This window comes from Oryx dammah, unplaced genomic scaffold (assembly GCF_014754425.2).
Source record: "Oryx dammah isolate SB20612 unplaced genomic scaffold, SCBI_Odam_1.1 HiC_scaffold_10, whole genome shotgun sequence".
In the NCBI taxonomy this organism is placed as follows: Eukaryota; Metazoa; Chordata; class Mammalia; order Artiodactyla; family Bovidae; genus Oryx; species Oryx dammah.
In genome coordinates this window covers 39,482,480-39,496,984 of record NW_024070194.1, presented here as the reverse complement: position 1 = coordinate 39,496,984, position 14,505 = coordinate 39,482,480, and the positions used below count along the sequence as shown (strand labels likewise).

At 38.6% G+C, this 14,505-nt stretch overlaps 1 long non-coding RNA gene across 1 annotated transcript in view; it reads left to right on the top strand.

Annotated features, from left to right (window-relative positions):
* Window positions 1–3,764: 3,764 nt before the first annotated feature.
* Window positions 3,765–14,505, top strand: part of LOC120869464 — a 60,753-nt gene continuing 50,012 nt past the window's right edge. The window contains exon 1 of the long non-coding RNA XR_005722542.1: window positions 3,765–4,137. This is a non-coding gene — a long non-coding RNA (uncharacterized LOC120869464). The remainder of the gene's footprint in view (window positions 4,138–14,505) is intronic.

Here is a 14,505-nt window from a genome sequence, read left to right as displayed (position 1 = left end):
TGATATCTGGAAGAAGAAGAGAATAGACTACACTTAGTTGCCCAGATTTATTCTGGAGGATAAATTATATGTTTACAATGAAACCAGGAGTGGTTTGCTCTGCCTGTAATCAATATAGAGATGACTACCAAAAATGTAGCTTTCCCAAGGTTAAGAATGGAGCTTCTTATTTTATTTCCAGAACAATGCATATGCTACTTAGGCAAATTAAGAACTTAACATTTTAAGGCTATTTTCTCTAGGTTCTGTTGAACTCAAGTAAGGGAATTATTTATTAATTTGAAAATATATGGCCACAGGATGTCAGGAGGAATGACAGAGTAAGAACTTCTGAAAATTCTCTATGTTATAAAATCAATGAGAATGTTAGCAGAAACGATCAGAATAGACTTTCTCAGATCTCAGGAAATTAATCAAAGACAACAACCCATGGTGTGTTAATTCAAGAAAAGCTACTTCATCTTGGGAAGAACAGCAAGTCTGTGGAGTCTTAATAGAACTTCTCTCATCTCTCTTCCTCCCCTCCCAGCTCCTTGGTAACCTTGGAAACAACATACATCTTGGGGAAAACCAGCAGCCTGGCAGCCACTGATGGTCCAAGCCTAATTCCCAGGGAACTGTCATTATTTTAATTGTCCATGGTCCCCCTTCTCAGCTTTGTCTTTATTTGACCTGACTCAGAGTCCCTCAGAACAACAGCCTTTTGGCAGGGTATTTGCTGAAAACAACCTGTAGCAATATTTTAATCATTCAGTGATGAGGAACAGGAGGGAAAACAACAGGCAAACCAAAAATGTGAAAAGGAAAAGTTGGGGGAAAAGATGCTTTGAGGGAGATTTATAAAGCTATGACATATCTGAGAGTCATGGAGCTGTGCACCTGCCCAGGGCTGTGCTCATGCATAGAAGTAAGCCCTAAGCCCTAAGCCCTAAGCCCTAAGCTCTCTCTTCTGGCTGACCTTGAAACTCACTCTGCTCAAATAAAAGTAAGGGATAAGGCAGAATTTCCAAATGCCAGCTGAGTCTTGAAGGAACACCTGCATACCAACACAGAACCCAGCAATCAAGACGGGAACTCACTGCTTCCAGGCATTTAAGGAAATTTCTTTTGAATCACTAACTAACCAGTGAGCTAACAAAGAAGAGTCTTCAGTGCCACACATGGCAAAGAAAGACATCTAGTCTCATGGACTGAAAGACTCAATATTGATAACAAGATGCTTGGCTACCCAAATTGTTCTACATATTCAATACAGTCTCTATCAATATGGCTTTCATTGCAAAAACTGACATGCCGGTACCAAAGTTCCCATGGACATGTAAGGAACGACGATAGCCAAAACAATCTTGAAAAGGAGGGCAAACTGCTTACCCTCAGTTTTAAAACTTTCCAGGCTAGAGTAATCAAGAATGTGTGGTACAGGCATAAGAGTAGACATAGAAATTAATAACAGAATTGGGGCTTTAGAAATAAACCTTGACGCGCGCACACACACACACACACACACATAATGCCTAATACCTAGACAGCATATTAAAAAGCAGAGACATCACTTCACTGAAAAAGGTCTGTGCAATCATATATGTATATATGAAGTGACAGTGAAAGCCACTCAGTTGTGTCCCCCTCTCTGTGACCCCATGGAATTCTCTAGGCCAGAATACTGGAGTGGGTAGCCTTTCCCTTCTCCAGGGGATCCTCCCAACCCAGGATTGAACTAAGGTGTCCTGCTTTGCAGGCCGATTCTTTACCAGCTGAGCCACCGAAAGCATGAATAGTAAACGAAAAATTAGATAAATTGGAATTTATCACAATAAGAAATGATTGTGCATCAAAAGACACTATCAAGAGAGTGAAAGGACAGTCTACAGAATATAAGAAAATATTGGGAATATCCTAAAACATGGATGCACCTTGAAAACATTATGCTAAGAAAAAGAAGCCAGAAATGTTAATATAAAATATTCAGAAAAGGAAAATCCATAGAGATAAATACTATATTAGTGTTTGCCAGGGACTGAGGGGAAGGGGGAAGGAAAGTTAGGGCTAACGGGTATGTGATTTTCTTTCTTTTTTTGGTTTGAAAATATTTGGGAAATACATAGTGGTGATTGTGTATATGCTGAACACTCCTAGAGTATACACTTTAAAAATGTGAATTTCATGATATATTTTAATCTCATTTTTAAAAATGTATAAGAGAAAACATAGCCATGACAGGGCATCTGGTCCCATCACTTCATGGAAAATAGATGGAGAAAAAGTGGAAAAACAGTGACAGGTTTTATTTTCTTGGGCTCCAAAATCACTGCTGACATTGACCAAAGCCATGAAATTAAAAGACACTTGCTCCTTGGAAGGAAAGCTATGACAAACCTAGATAGCATATTAAAAAGCAGAGACATCACTTTGCCAACAAAGGTCTGTACAGTCAAAACTATAATTTTCCTGGTAGTCATGTATGGATGTGAGAGTTGGACCATAAGGAAGGCTGAGCACTGCAGAATCAATACTTTCAAACTGTGGTGCTGGAGAAGACTCTTGACAGTCCCTTGGACTGCAAGATCAAACTAATCAATCCTAGAGGAAATCAACCCTGAATATTCATGATAAGGACTGATGCTGAAGCTTCAATATTTTGGCCAGCTGATGCAAAGAGCCCACTCACTGGAAAAGACCCTGGTGCTGGGAAAGATTGAAGGCAAGAGGAGAAAAGGGCAGCAGAGGACAGATGGTTAGAGAGCATCACTGACTCAATGGACATGAATTTGAGCAAACTCCAGGAGATAGTGAAGTACAGGGATCCTGGCATGCTGCTGTCCATGGGGTTACATAGAGTTGGACACAACTTAGTGACTGAACAAGGGCAACAATACAAACAGTGTTTATGGCTGGAAATGAACATATCTGGACATAGACTTTTTTTTTAATATACAGAAACACTACAGATACTCATTTCCTGTATTGCAAGCAACCTTAATTTTGTTACAAAACTCACAGTGACATTTATTATATAATCATTTAAAAGATACTGGTTTAAATGAAGCTACTGTATCTTTAACACCCATTTATTTATGTGTTAGTCATGAACTCTCACCACAAAACTCTAAGCCTTAATCATAACAGGATTTGACATATTTGGGCAGTTGTTAATATATGTTTCATATCACTTCATTTCAAACTTTTGGCAACCTTTTCATGTGGATTCAGGCTCTTTTGTTCTCCTCTTACTTATAAGGAACTCAAAAGAACAGAGCAGTTAAAGGGCGTATTCAAGAATAAATAAATCATGGAGGCAGCACCAGTCTTCTGATTCCCATTCTTAAATTATTTCCAAAACACGTGGAAAGGAGAACTCACCCACAGAAAAGTCTCCACTAATTTAAACATTTGGTGAGAACATTTTTCCTACAGACTTTAAAAACAAAACAAAACTAAACAAGCCACTATATAGTTTCATCATTGTGAATGAGATATTCCTGCCGCTTTATTTTTAAAGCCATTTTTTTTTGAATGGCTTGAAGAACCTTTAGCAGTTATCAGTTCTACACCATGAAACAGAGTGTTCATAGCATCCCGTTACTCTTTTTAAAGACATTTTGAGTCTGGAGGGTTCACAGATTGAAATACGTTAACATGCAGGACATGAATCTGTGTACACAAAATACCAGGGCAGATGGTGAAGTCATTGTGAATAAAAATAGGTCTATTTCTCACACAAATTCCTTCACAGAGGCATTCAGATATCAACAAGGAAACTGAAAACACCCGGTGAAACCTGGCCCGGCACAGTGACACCCTGCCCTGCGGTGACACACAGGATAGTGACAGGCAAATCTGTTTCAGCCTGCAGCTCTATCTGCCGAGGACTCGCAATAATTTCTATTATCTGTCGTTTTTCTGTGCCACCTAGCTTACTTGGCTGTGTTGGTGGAATCTCTGAGTGGAGACTGAATGAAAGCAGCGTTTGTTTGCTGTGATTGGATCAGCTGTGATTGGATCAGTTACTCAGGGAGCCGAGCTGTGCGAAGGGCCCGAAACCCACTCCACCCTGAGTCAGAGGTGGAGCATCCCTGGAGACCTGTTCTCATGACTCACCAGCTGCTATCTGCAAACAGCCTCTGGGGGAAATGCCAAGTAAGTGTTTACTCTCCACGGTTACTTCACCCTGCCACTCTTGCCTTGTTTTGGTTTGAACTGAAGAAACAACAACTAAAGTGAGAACAAAATGTGGCCAAGAATTTGTGCTTTCTCCTGATTATGAGGCTCTTTGGAGAGTCACATGTGACTTCCCCGGGCTGGTCTGGGGATTTGCCTTTAGAGGGAATATGACAATCCGGGAAACAAAGATAGAAGTCAGTGTGAGGGAAGACCTGGTTGGGATGGTGTGTGGGGTGGCTGATATACTTGTAGTAGAAATCATGTTTATTGGTGCCATTCTTAAATAGAAGGCATTAGAAAGGAAGTCACATGATTTTATGTTTTTGTTTTTTTTTAAATACTGCTTTTAGGTTAACTTTTTTCAGAGTAGTTTTAGATTTGCAGAAAAATTGAGAGGAAGGTATAGAGATTTCCCATATTCCCTCTGTACTCCTCAAAGCCTCCCCATCAATATCCCTACCAGATGGTCCCTGTGTTACAGCTAATGAACCTACATGGATGCGTCATCATCACCCAAGCCGATAGCTGACATGGGTCACTCCTGGTGTTGTACGTTCTGTGGGTTTGGATAAACATATAATAACATGTATCCACCATTACAGTGTTAAAAAGAGTAGTTTCACTTCCCTAAATACACTCTGTCTTCTTCCTTGTCCCCCCTTCCCCACTCTCTAGCAATCCCTGATACGTTATATTCTCTACATAGTTTTGCCTTTTCCAGAATATTATAGGGTTGAAATCAAATGTTTGTATAGTTCCACTCTACACACTCTTAGAGGGATGGACAGGTTAAATACCAGGCAAGTGTTAAATGAAAAACAAAAATGCTTATGCTTGGAAATGACAAGTTCTTATTTATAAGTGTCACAAAACTTCATCCTATGTATTTCTGAATCATATGTTCTACATATATATGGATTCATTTTAAAGCAATTATCCCAGGTTTTTAAAGCAGATTTAAGAATATGATATGGTATAAAAAAGTCTAGACTAAGTTTTAATATTTGATGATGAAATCTCATAAAATAACACAACAACTGTTGAGGTTATTAATGCTTGGTTTTCATGCCTCATGGTTCAGAATCTGCCATCAGGAAATACTGTGTAAGCCTGTTTGCTTTCAAATTAAATTTTTTTCCTTGTTTTCTTTTCAGTCTATTTGGTTCCCTAACTACCACTGTTGAGGCAGATATTTTAATTTGGTTATGGCCAAGGCAAGGCTGTGTTTATCACATTGCCCACATTTTTCCTTCAGACCAGCACATGTAACTGAATTCTATGGGTGCTATTGAAAGCGTGTCTAAGATAAAGGCATTGGGCCTCAATGTCTTTTACTGACTGTAAATAAATTGGTTGTGAGACTGGAGATCTGAAGGCTTTATTATATCAAAGCTGGCTCTGAGGAAATGCTGAATTTCATAAATAATAACAGTCAAAAGAAACTCAGATGTGTCAACTTCTGAAGCAAATTGGGACTTCGAATAACTTCCAAAGGAAGAAATGCTTTTACCAGCTGTAGAATTAAAATGCAGATGTTAGTCACACTTTGCGCTCTTCATTAAATAAAACACTGACAAATGCAAAATCGTTGGTAACAGTATGTGTGTGTGTGAATGCTGTGTTTATTCTATATAAGTGTTATTCACTCAGCCGTGTCCAACTCTTTGTGACCGAATAGACTGTAGCCCGCCAGGCTCCTCTGTCCATGGGGCTCTCCAGGCAAGAACAGTGAAGTGGGCAGCCATTCCCTTCTCCAGGGGATTTTCCCAGCCTGGGGACTGAACCCCCCATGTCCTGAAGCTCCTGTATTGGCAGGTGGGTTCTTTACAGTCTGAGCCACCACATACATATATATATATCATATATAGTATATATGCATACTGTGTACTCTTCATATAGAAAACTACATGTATATAAATATATACACAAACATAGACATACATTTAAAAAGCATAGTACTAGAAAAAATACATATGTACAAAGCTTATGAAGTAATAAGATATAAACAAGTATAGTAAAGTACATATGCAATATACAAGTACACATGTAACATTAATATTATTAATACATATAGTGTTTTAACACATACAATGTAACATTGTTAATATTAATAGCGTATACTCAGTATATAGACTAATATATTTTAAAATATATTCTATATTAATGTATAATCTTCCAATGCACATTGCACTATATACTAGTATGTTTTTAAAAAACCGAAAGAAGCTTAGGTTCTCTGTGTGTCCCTACGTGTGACATCCATATTTTTCCTGGTTTATCTATCTGTGGTCATGATATTCTTTATCTGAGAACACATTTCTCAGTGCAGTCTGAAGGTCCCCAGGCTGGGGATCTCTGAGGAGAGGAGGGACCACAGGATTTTGTGATTTTGTAAACAACAATCTCCTTGGAGATTCCTAGTAAGAGCGGATGAAGGATCACCAGGTACTTACTGAAGGTGAACAGTAGGGGGCAGAGGTGTCCACAATTCTCTTTTGCTGGCTCTGCTTCTCTGAGGCCAGGAACTTTGACTTCAGACTACTTAACCACACAGAGTTTTCAGGTGAAGACTTCTTGTCTGTTCTTATTCCACCCTTGAAACAAATAACTTTTTATCTTGGTGAAGGTAATACAAGTTCTCCGAACAAAATTTGAAAAATATCTAAGGTACAAAAATAGAAACAAAACCAGAATTGACCACTGAAATTTCCATCGTCAAAGAATAAATATTCTGATAATATTGTATTAGTTGCCTGTATACTTGTGTGTGTGTATATGTGCACATATGCAAAATTATAGTATGTACATAATGAAGTGAAAGAAAGTGAAATGAAAGTGTTAGTTGCTCAGTTGTGTCCAACTCTTTGTATACCACCAGGACTGTATACCACCAGGCTCCTCTGTCCATGGAACTCTCCAGCAAGAATACTGGAGTGGGTTGCCATTTGCTTCTCCAGGGAATCTTCCTGACCCAGGGATCGAACCTGGATCTCCTTCCTTGTAGGCAGATTCTTTACCGTCTAAGTCACCAGGGAAGCTTATGTACATAATACATAGAATAACATATCAAATTACATTTTATATATCCTATTTATATCATATTGTATATATCGTATTCATTCACACACATACAGTTTTCAAAAATACAGATTGCTTTGAAATATTCAATTACATTTTGTTTCCTTTCTCATCTAATCTGTGTCTGGGTGGCCAACAGATAAAGTTCCTTACAAAATATACCAGGCTAAGCACTCAACAAAAGGAGTTCAATACTGTAGTGACCTCAGGTTACATGAAGGAAAAAGAAGATGTATTTCCCTTTTCTTTTTTTCAGCACGTCTGGGTCACAGAGACCTAGGCACCAGTTCATTACAAACTCACGTTCTATTATATTTGTTGCAGAAAGCCTCAAGTTGCTTGAGAATGTCAAAATCTTAGCACGCTCTATTGTCTACGAGCTCTGGTGTGATGTTCACTACTCTTGTATGAATTTTGTGCCTTAGAAATGTCTGGGATATTCTACCCTCGTGAAGACATGTTTCCTTCAGGTTTTACTTGAAATATTTTTAAATCTTTTTTGTTCCCTATTGGGTAACTAGGAAAGCTTGACTAATATAATTGTTTAGACTGCCAAGAGTCAACAGTCAGAAATTAGATCAGCTAAACTGACTCTTTCCGTTAATAAATATTTAGTGAAATCCTACTACCATCTGATTCATGGACGAATGTTAAACAAGGTGGACTCTGCCAATGTTCTAGCCTCTGCCTGAAATGCCAGTCATGGCAACAAAGTAGTGTTTTTCTCCATAACTTTTATGTATGCTAAGAAAAACCTTATTCTGAGTGTTACTGACTCAGGGACACAAGCCTTTGAGGATGTGCAGGCCTACAGGGAGGCTGGGAGTGTAGTTAGTCCCAGGGTTACATCTCAGACTACCTGCCTTGTACTCTTGGGGCCCACTGAAGTGTTGTAAGGCCTTCCCATAAACACTGAGCCAATTAATTTAATCAAAATTAACTTAATTCAGTTAACATCAGATTCTGTGAGAGAATTTGTTAGATATTCTCGTGGATTAAAAAAAGATCTTCTCATTCAAGACATGTTACTGGAAATCAGATATCCATGTGCAAAAAGTAAACAACATTAGGAAATAAATCTTACTTTATGTGGAACTGCATGTAAAAAAGCAAAACTTTAAAAATGTAGAAGAAAAATATACAAGTCTCTTTATGTCCAGAAGGGAAAAAACAATTACTTAAACCAACTGTAAAGGAAAAAAGATGGATGCAGTCAATTTATCAATAAACAAAAATTAGTATATTAAATGGGCTTCCCTTGTGGCTCAGATGGTAAAGAACCCACCTGCCAATGCAGGAGATGGAAGAGATGCGGGTTCAATCCCTGGGTTAGGAAGATCCCCTGGAGAAGGAAATGGCAACCTGCTCCATTATTCTTGTCTGGGAAGTCCCATATGGATAGAGGAGCCTGGCAGGCTACAGTCCACAGGGTCACAAAGAGTCGGACATGACCGAGCAACTGAACAAAAACAGCAGTATATTAAATATTTGATTAAAAGTCCCCAAATAACAAGCCACAAATGGGAAGAATCAATAGATTGACAGTGCATGTAATCTCTAAATAAAACTAGCAGTCAAACTATTTGAAGTTCTCTAACACAGTTTGATCAGCCCTGGGATTTCTTTGGAAGGAATAATGCTAAAGATGAAACTCCAGTACTTTGGCCACCTCATGCGAAGAGTTGACTCATTGGAAAAGACTGATGCTGGGAGGGATTGGGGGCAGGAGAAGAAGGGGACGACAGAGGATAAGATGGCTGGATGGCATCACCGACTCGATGGACATGAGTCTGAGTGAACTCTGGAAGTTGGTGATGGACAGCGAGGCCTGGTGTGCTGCGATTTATGGGGTTGCAAAGAGTCGGACACAACTGAGCGACTGAACTGAACTGAAACTGAACACAGTTCTTAGAAAAAGAACAGGAAAGAGGGGGGAAAGTGAAGAATAAGAAGAGCAATTCACAGAAGAAGAATTTTTATCAGTCAATAAAGTGATGCAGAAATGTTAAAATGGTGAAAAAAATGGAAATAAACTGAGTGTTGATTAGCAAAATAGATGAGTATAGTTTTGTATTTGTAAACTATATTATTCCCTGAATTTTTGTGTTCCTGAAATCGTTTATTAAAATAGTCTTGGTCACCATGAAATTTTTTCATCTTGTTTTATGTCCCTGGATATGTTCAGGTGTTTCTGAGTTTATAGTCTATGGGAACTTGAATAGAATTTGTATCCTACTGTGTTTGAAAATTGTATAAATCTTGATTATGTTGAATTGGTTCATAGTGCTTTTCAGGTCTGCTATATCCTTCTCCTTTTCTGTATATTCATTCTAATAATTTTTGAGAGTTTGATTTAGAAACTTCAACTAAAAATCTTAATTTATCTACTTAAAAAATAATTGTAGTAGAATTGAGTGGAACTATTTGTAACCTTGTTCTGTATTTTCCAAGTCTCCTGTAAATGTCTTATCATACTTTCATAATTTAAAAAATAAAGAAAATATAAAAAATTAGTCTTTGTCTTTCTTCCAACAATTTATAAACAGAGCCGCTAAAAGGGTCTGGTGCTAGCCACTTAGGTTAAAATGTATATGCCAATGGAGAGAAGTGGATTCAGTAATACTTTGTTTACAATTTCTCAGGGAATATGATTTTAAGAACAAAAGAACTGAACTAAACGAACTGAATTTATACAAAAGAAAATGTGCGCTTTTGATCAACAGCCTGATGCCCCTGAAATCTTAGGTATTTTCTGTCCAAGGAGGAGAGATCTAAATGGAAAGTTGCTTTCTAATCATGCATTTGTGTTTGAGTAAACTCTAATCTCAGGGAAGAGTGGCAAGTTCATGGAATATTAAGATCTGAAGAAAGGTAATTCCCAGGACAAAAATATGAGCCAGAAGGAAGGGACCAGATGATACTAATGTACCTGTTTGGAAGACAGGTAAGGTGGCCAAGTTTAAGGGCTGTGAGAAAGGTGATTAGGGAAAAAAGTCCAGACCACTGAGTGCAGAAGAAAAAAAAAAATCCTGTCACCATCTTCCAAAAATATGGATCTGATCTTACTTGCCTTCAACAGCTTTGCCCAGTTGTTTATATTTTTGGTTTCATACTCTTTCCAGAGCAAGTTTGGTAAGACTGAAAAGCTATTACTGTGATTCCAAAGCTTTGGCATAGATCATTTGTATGACTCTGCCCCTTGCCTCCTATCTGGAGACTTCTTGTGCTATTCTAGAATTCACTGAATATAGTGGGCAAAAAGATGATGTTTCTAATGGCTCTGAGATTCCATCTAAATTTAAAATAGCTCCTTGCAATTAACTCATAGGTAAATCTTTTTATTTTTAATTTTTTTTCATTTTATTTATTTATTTATTTTTAATTTTTACTTTACAATTCTGTATTGGTTTTGGCATAGATTGACATGAATCCACCACAGGTGTACATGCATTCCCAAACATGAACCCCCCTCCCACCCTCCTCCCCACAACATCTCTCTGGGTCATCCCCGCGCGTCAGCCCCAAGCGTGTCATATCCTGCATCAGACATAGACTGGCATTTCGATTCTTACATGTTATTATACATGTTTCAATGCCATTCTCTCAAATCATCACACCCTCTCCCTCTCCCTCTGAGTCCAAAAGTCCGCTATACACATCTGTGTCTTTTTTGCTGTCCTGCATACAGGGTCATCATTGCCATCTTCCTAAATTCCATATATATGTGTTAGTATACTGTATTGGTGTTTTTCTTTCTGGCTCACTTCACTCTGTATAATCGGCTCCAGTTTCATCCATCTCATCAGAACTGATTCAAATGTATTCTTTTTAATGGCTGAGTAATACTCCATTGTGTATATGTACCACAGCTTTCTTATCCATTCATCTACTGATGGACATCTAGGTTGTTTCCATGTCCTGGCTATTATAAACAGTGCTGCGATGAACATTGGGGTACATGTGTTTCTTTCAATTCTGGTTTCCTCTGTGTGTATGCCCAACAGTGGGATTGCTGGGTCATAAGGCATTTCTATTTGCAATTTTTTAAGGAATCTCCACACTGTTCTCCAGAGTGGCTGTACTAGTTTGCATTCCCACCAACAGTGTAGGAGGGTTCCCTTCTCTCCACATTTATTGCTTGCAGATTTTTGGATCGCAGACATTCTGACTGGTGTGAAGTGGTACCTTATTGTGGTTTTGATTTGCATTTCTCTAATAATGAGTGATGTTGAGCATCTTTTCATGTGTTTGTTAGCCATCCGTATGTCTTCTTTGGAGAAATGTCCCCTTTCTAACACCGCACACAAAGATAAACTCAAAATGGATTAAAGATCTAAATGTAAGACCAGAAACTATAAAACTGTTAGAGGAGAACATAGGCAAAACACTCTCTGACATAAACCACAGCAGGATCCTCTACGATCCACCTCCCAGAATTCTGGAAATAAAAGCAAAAATAAACAAATGGGATCTAATTAAAATTAAAAGCTTCTGCACAACAAAGGAAAACATAAGCAAACTGAAAAGACAGCCTTCCGAATGGGAGAAAATAATAGCAAATGAAGCAACTGACAAACAACTAATCTCAAAAATATACAAGCAACTCCTGCAGCTCAATTCCAGGTAAATCTTTTTAATACCTTAAAATTCGTATAGGAGGTTCCAGTCCTGGATTCTGTGTATGACTCAGTGTTGTGCAGAGCCTAAAACCTCAGGGTGGGACCCAGGACATGCCAGACCAGTGACGACAGATGGAATTTCCTCATCTTTTAATTATTGCTTGTGAAGCAGATCAGTGGCCAAAGGGAACTGCATGTGATTTCACAATGCCGTTGTGTCCTCGAGCTACCATCATGGCTGCACAGAATTTCAGGTGGTGGTAGTGATACTGCTGAGATTGCTTTTCAAGATTATTTTATTAAATTTATCTAGTCATTAGATTAAATAACATTGACTTCACGAAATGATTATTTGGTGCCATTTAGCAATAGGCTGTGTTGCATTGAAATGTTTTTATATTACAGGTAAAACAATGTAAAAATGGGACATCTTATCAATTTATGAACTTCTATTGAGTGAGGTACAACCTTAACACTTTACAAAATTCAGGACCAAAATCTATCGAATCTGTTTGAAAACATATATGCAAGATGTGAGTTTATTTCTATACTATGTAGCTGCAAATTTCTTTTTCATTTTCTTTATTTAATTTTTATTAATGAAGAACCCTTCACTTTAAATTTTAACTCCACATTTTTACATAGTTCCTAAGAGAAAATTAGTAAATAAAAACTGATGAGAGCAATAGGTGTTTTTCTCCCCAGCAACCTCCGATACATGGACAATAGCCAGCCTCCCTTATGTCACAAAAACTGAGCTGAGAGCTTCATGCTTTACTGGCTTGAGAGATCCTCGGTCTGTCAAATCCCATAGACTACTTTGTTTCCTAATTTGCATCATTATGGAAACAGAAGACTGTAGGATGAAAGTTTGGAGGATAGATTCTGGCTGTATAAGGTAGTGAAAGCTGGCTGACTATGGAGAGCAGTATGGAGTTTCTCTGAAAACTAAAAATAGAACTTTCATATGACCTGGTGATTCCACTCCTGCTGCTGCTGCTGCTTCTGCTAACTCGCTTCAGTCGTGTCCGACTCTGTGCGACCCCATAGACGGCAGCCCACCAGGCTCCCCTATCCCTGGGATTCTCCAGGCAAGAACACTGGAGTGGGTTGCCATTTCCTTCTCCAATGCATGAAAGTGAAAAGTGAAAGTGAAGTCGCTCAGTCGTGTCCGACTTTTAGAGACCCCATGGACTGCAGCCTACCAGGCTCCTCCTTCCATGGGATTTTCCAGGCAAGAGTACTGGAGTGGGGTGCCATTGTCTTTTCCGTCCACCCCTGAGTATATATCAAAACAAACAATCAAAACTGCCAACTTGAAAAGATACATGCACCCTAATGTTCATTGCAAAACTATTTACAACAGCAAAGACATGGAATCAACCAAAGTGTCTATCAACAGAGGAACAGATAAAGACACAACGGTATACTACTCAGCCATAAAAAGAATGAAGTAATACCATTTGCATCAACATGGATGGACCTAGAGATTGTCAGACTATTTTGGGGGTCTTTTAATGGACTGGAACCTAGTGATCCGGAGTTGACTGATAAGAAAGTAAAGGAGAGAGAAAGGGGCTGATATTCCTTGGTTTACGCAGAAAGCCAATAAAGCCCCTGGCACAGGGCTTGCTCTGTTCACAGAGGCCTCAGGCACCCTCTTGATGGGATGAAGGCACAGAGCGCCTTCTCGAGAGGGTCTTAGAAGCCCGGGCAGGAAAGTGAACTCAGAGAGGCTCTGCGCTCCAAGGGATCAGCCTGAAAAAGAGAGAGTGGGAGAGAGAGACAAAGAGAGAAAGAAAGTAAGACATGGTGACCAAAGCTCTGAGGGAGCAGAGGTGTTTTACTCAACATTGTGTAGGTGTTTATACTGCCTTACAAGATAGCTATTTTTAGCAGAGATATTACCATATGGTTCATAAAAAGGAAGAGGGTCTTTATCACCATATAGAAAAACTAACGAAGGAAACGCCTGGATTCCTCAGCCCCCAGGAAAGGCTTGCCTCTCCTCTTAATTCCTGAATATTCAGGAATTAATAAGGAACAGAGAATTCCTGACAGATCCAAAACAGCACACAGGAAGCCTCCTGTTAAATACTTCCTGACACTAAGTCAAGTAAGTCAGATAGAGAAAGACAAATATATGATATCACTTACCTGTGGAATCTAAAAAAAAAATGGTTTAAATGAGCTTATATACAAATCAGAAATAAACTCACAGACATGGAAAGCAAACTTAGGGTAACCAAAAAGGAAGAGAGAGGAGGGATAAATTAGATGTTTGGAATGGACAGATACATACTATTATGTATAAAATAGATAACCTGCAAGGACCTACTGTAGAGCACAGGGAACTATATTCAATATCTTGTAGTAAACTATAATGGAAAAGAATCTGAAAAAGAAATATTTGTATAACTGAATCATTCTGCTGTTCACATGAAATTAACATGAAAATTATACTGCAATTAAAGGAAGAAAAAAAAAAAAAACCTCTCTGTCTAGAAGAAGCAGGTAAACAAGGGAATATACAGCAGAGATACACATCCCAGTGGCCTGGACGATGTCAGACAGTCAAGATGCTGGGTTTAGGGAACACTAGCGACTTCACTTTCACTTTTCACTTTCATGCACTGGAGAAGGAAAT